The following is a 5,611-nucleotide window of genomic DNA, read 5'->3' as shown; positions in this document are numbered from 1 at the left end:
AGTCCTGCAGCTCCAGCCGCCTCCATTTGCCCTGGCACATGCAGGCAGCACACACATGCACACCCACCGAGCAACACTAACACACCCCCACTCCGCAAGAGCCTTTCCTTAAATTCTGAGGAAAGTGAAGCACAAAAGTGTAATTTCTAGCATCGCAGGAAAAAGGGATCTTAAGCACCCACCCTTGCAGAGGGAGCTTGCAAAGGCAGAGCGAGGTGCGGGTTCACCTCAGGGAGGCCCAGCAAACACCTGTCCTTTACGCTTATGGAAACCCTTCCCTCCATGACAAGATAAAAGCTAAACTGAGCACTGCTTTATGGCAGGCACCGCTTCTCAAGAACAAACAAAACAACAGGAAAAAATAATAGCAAAAAAAAGAGGCTGAGCCTTTCCCACTCACTAATTTCAGTTCCAGAGCAAGTGGCTTAGTGACACAGCACCTGACAGCAGGGACGATGTGGGACAGCAGCTCTCCCGGGACCCCAGTGTGCTCCAGGTGTGCCACACTGCGCGGCAGTCTGTGAGGCAGCCTCCCCAGAACGTCACCGCAACTTCCACAGCAGCCACTGCTTAACGAACCATGGTTTAATCCATTAATGGAGCTATGCCAAAATGAGTAAAAACATGCTCAGGGCAAATTTGTCCATTTTCTGGCGTCTCCAGAATCTCAGCAGTTCTCCGACAGTGGACGCAGCCTGGCTGGGGTGCGTGGTGGTGGTGGTGGGATGTCACATTACAATCAGTAATTACACGACCCATTCAGGGGGTGTTTGTCAATTTGCAAGGCATGCTCATTCAAGCATGGAGAACCTCTCCAAACTCCACCTTATTGCTGCCTTCCTTCAAAAAAACATGAGACAAAAAGTAATTCTAAATTTGCATCAACAAGGGCACCAGCCAGGGCCTTCCATTTCTACATCCTGAGTAAACAGAAGGGCTTGTCTGAGGAGAAACAGAAAACCTGCCACCTCTTACGGGCACTTCATTCACCTTTTAAAAGGAGATGGAAACAACATGCAGGCTATGTGCCTTTCGTCCCCCAGTGACTTTTGCGGGGCAAAATCCAGAAGCAAACCCCAGAGAGCAGGCAGGCGATGCTCAGGAAGGGCGCTGTGCTCACCTAAGGGGCTGGGGCTGCTCCCGCCGGTCAGCCTCTCGTCCTTCCTCTCAGAACTGTGTCTGACGGCGTTGCCCCCCCTGCTCGCCGCCCCTGTGCCAGCACGGGGGGTTGCTCCCTGTGCTAACCACCCGTGGCAAGCCCTCGCCAGACCACCCCCGTGAGCCTGCCTGCCCGGCTCGCAGCTGCCTTGCCCTCTGGAAGAGTGAGCGGTGCCGGGACTGCGGACCTGGCCGTCACGAAGGGTGCAGTGTCGCTCCCTGACTCTTCACTGCGCAGCTCTGCTGGGATCATCTCTGGCGACTGAGACACTGCCCAGCGGCTGCCTTATGTGCCCAGTACCAGGTACACTGGAGAACCCCTCAGTGGAGCAATGACGAATGTCTTCGGCTTTGCACAGTGCCGGGATGACTGGATGGAAGGAGTTTCTGGGCAGTACACAGCCTTTCTCCAGGTTGCTGCTGGGCTGATTAAACCTACAGCAAGGCCAACACACTGGCGTTACCCCACACTCACTGAATACACGGAGCACAGCACCTTCCTGAAGCCAGCAGAGCCATAAGGTGTCTAAAATAAAATAAAAAAAAATTATAAATACAAATAAAACAGTAAGTAAGAAAAGCTCAGGATCCTGGGTTGGGCTGCCTGCACATGCCCCGGTCACAAGCACTCCTTGGCACCAGAACAGCAATGCAGGAAGGAGCCAAGGAGCTCTTCAGGAGTCAGCATGGGGCTGGATGGGCCCATTAGCCCTGGCAGAGCTCCAGCGATGCCAGCTCCAGTGTAATTTTCAATACAAATGGAAACACAATGCAGGAAGCCACAAACTGTCTGTATGAAAAGCTAGCTTAGGTCTGCAAGAGTTTATTAGCCTGGGCTCCTGGCCACAAGAAAATACCTAATTTGCTTCTCTACTGCAGCTAGCCCTGGAAACCACACAGGGCGTTTTTGCTGGGCTGCATGTAAGCAGTGAGTAGGTGTCACCTTGATTATCCACTGTTACATGTAACTTTGAGGAGGACAGCCTATTTTGCACCAGTAGTTCTCATGATACATAATTAGTGCAAAGAAATACAGGAAAAAATGGAAAAGCATTTCTTATCTTTATTCTTACATAGATGGGGTGTAGCTTTACCTGTAATTCATGGGAAAAGACCTGTTTGTGTCCAGTTTGACGAACAGCTGGATCCCACCACTCCCTAGGCTGGGCAGTGCACAGCAGGGCCAGCTTCGTGGAAGCAGAGGTGAAAAGAGACTTCAAGGAGGGCATTCCCATGGGCAAAGGAGGCCAAGCCCCTGCGCACCACCTGTGTGGGCTGCGGCAGACCATGCCAGGACCAGAAGAGCTGTGCCACCGAGAGCCCACCTGTGCCCACGCCAGCCACAGTCGCAGTAGTGCACAGGACTCGGGAAGATCTCACCTCTTTAATAAGGCCTTGAAATTAATTTCAGAAAGCCAAGAGGGGGATTATTCAACATCCTGCCATAATTCTGTGAAAGAGAGCACAGTTCAGGTTTGCTCCTCACATTAGGATGCTGGGAAGATCCGGGAAGGATTTAGAGCAGTTTGGCCTTGAAGGGATGAGACCCAGATTTTGCTGTCATAGAATATTAAAGCATTTGGCTCACATTGCAGATGAAGGTACAAGTTAGGTACCACATTGCTCAGTCCTGACAGGACTGAGGCACTTCTAAATATGACCAGAAGCAAGATTTCAGATACCATGGGAGCTTCAATGTCAGAAATACAGGTGCCTGCTAATTTAGGGCCATCAAGGGCTGAGCACCAGCCCAGCGTGTATTTGAAGGAGCATGGTTTGACAGACTGAGGTGCTCAAAGTGGGACTGAGGTGCACAGGAAATTTGGCAGTACTTTTGCAAACTTCATCCTCATGCAAGTCACTTACTTAAAGCTCATTTTTAAGCAAAAATGCTCCAGTTTCTCCCTGTGGTAAAATCTGAATGTCACAATATTAGAAAAAAACCCCCACAAACCGAACCCCAAACACAAACAAACCCAAACCAAACAACAAAAAAGAAAGTAACCAAAAAACCCCCAAACACAAGAACAGTAAAACTGTACGTTCCGCTTTTCCTGTGCGAAATCTGAACATTCTGTGAATTTATATATTCCACCCAGCTGTGCAACATAAGCACCAGCAGACATAGGAAACCCCAGCTCTGTGGTTTGTGGTCAGCAGCAGCAATCTGGAAGCAGAGCAGTGGCAGTGGAGACCTCGTATTTGGGGACAAGTTTGCACCAGTGCTGGTTATTTAGAAAACATGCTTATCGGACAACTCTTTTTTTGAATCTCACTTCCAGTTCCTGCTTTGCTCCTTACCCGTGTGCCTGGTGCAGCCTGCACCAGGACCACGGTGCTGCATATCAGCACGGTGACCCCGGCAATGATCCTGTGAAGGCCAGAGCTCCCTGTGGAAGGCTGACAGCTAGCCAGGTGAGCCGTACCCTCTCTTGCCTCCTTACACAGCCTTTCACACATTGAGTTTCCCAAGTTGTTTCCCAAGCTGCTGATCTCCATTAACAACCTGGTGTACATGACTCCAGGCTGCTGGGGGCAGAATGGTCACTGCTTTCCTACAGTGCGAGAAGAGAAATTTTTTTTCCACCAGAGAAATTTTGCCCCTCTTTTAGACTCCGCTTCTAAGGGAAAGCATGCTTAAAGCTGTGGAGAGTGTTAAGCAGTATCCCAGGTTACCTTTTCACAGGACAGCATCACCCTTCCCTTACACCTTTCTTTTAACCTTACAGTCCCTAGAAGACCTAAAATTACCATTGACTGTTGTGTAGCAAGACAGAAAAGCTGTGTCTCATGGAAATGGACTGGATTCCTCCACTGACTTTTACCTTCAGCAACAGGCTCCATGTATATCAGGATATAGTTTAAAAGGAATGATCATCTTTTTAATAGATCACATACTGAGTCACAAGCTACATATTCAACAGAAAATCAAGCTAATTGCTCACTTCTTCTAAGATATCCCTGAAGGATAATCGACCTCTGCAGAGCTGTTTCTTAGTTGGAAACTAAATAATTAAACTGAAGAAATGCATTTCTCTTTCAAGTTTCTCTCTGTATTTTCTTTTATTCTTCTTCGTACCAAGTACATCAGCATGAACATAAGCGATTGACTTTAATTAAAAATTAAAATAAGCTCTAGTGTTGTTTTGTTAAATCCACAGCTGAAAAGCAAAAGACACTGTCAAGACAGAAAAAGAAAACACTGCAACCCTCCTGCCAGTTCTCATCCCTACCCACTTACCCAGCAAATCGTAAACATGCCGTGCAGCACCTTCCTCCTGCACGTAACTCGAGTCTTTGGCAGGATTTACTGCGCATGGACTTCAGCTCCTAACAGCAGTACAGAATATAAATAAAGAAATGGACAGTACCATAACATGATAGATTTGTGAAGCCCCCAAATCTGATAGGAATCTCATTTATTAATTTAACCTATTACTGGCTAATTGCTTACATACTGTACATCTGCAAAGGTCAGTTCTTGAAATCACCAAACAATAAGAAGGTATGAAACACTAACAAGTCCTAACACAATAAGAATGTTAATCAATAGTGTAAATGAAGCCTTGTATTGCCAATGATGCATGAAAATGTATTATTGTTAGGGACTACAAGCATGGGTTTCACTGAAAGCAATACAATAAAAAGCCATGTATTTTGAGAGAAATACAGTATAAACAGCATCTGTAAATACTGACTGTACAATGAACTTTTTCAAAAAAGCATCTTCAGAGAATAAGCCATTTCACTGAAAAGCTACCTTCTTGCACAAAAAGTAAAAGGAAAAAGAATGCTGACACAATGAAGAAATACTTGGCAAAGGCCAACTCTGAACTATACGGATGTAACAGAACACATTTATTTATATTAAATACTGCATTTTAAACATATGTAAATAAATATTTATATACATTAAACTTTCATAAACTTGCTTATAAACCTGCAGCCTCACCCCAGACAGAATCCTAACAGCTACTCCATTCAAACGACCATGCCAAGAGGACAGTTACTGCAGATATTCCCCGCTGGAGGTGGAAGCAGACTCTTCACCTGGAGGCTCGGCTCCACTGTATTGCTTTATGCCCATTTAGAAAATTCCTGCCTTCCTCAGTCTCCAGATGGTTTGGATGAATGTTAAGGAAAAACTGTATTTTTAAACTGTCTCTGAATTCTAAAAGGCTGCAGAATAGTATCCTGTTTGTAGGAGCAATTTAGCTTTATTAAGCAGCATGACACAGACGAAGTGAGCTAAGATAAGCTTTGTACAGTGTGTTGCAGCAGTCAGCAGCAGCAGCAAAGCCAATCAGTCTAGAACCTGATTACTGAGAGCTGCGCTGACATGCTGCAAGGAAAGGTGTTGAAAAACCCTCTTCTCACTTACTCATCCGCCAAGCTAGACGCCCCATTTTACCTCTGATATTATTGAAGGAATTTCTCATGGCAGCAGAGGTTT

The sequence above is a fragment of the Falco punctatus genome (assembly GCF_963210335.1).
Source record: "Falco punctatus genome assembly, chromosome: 11".
Classification (NCBI taxonomy): domain Eukaryota; kingdom Metazoa; phylum Chordata; class Aves; order Falconiformes; family Falconidae; genus Falco; species Falco punctatus.
Note: the sequence above shows the minus strand (reverse complement) of the source record.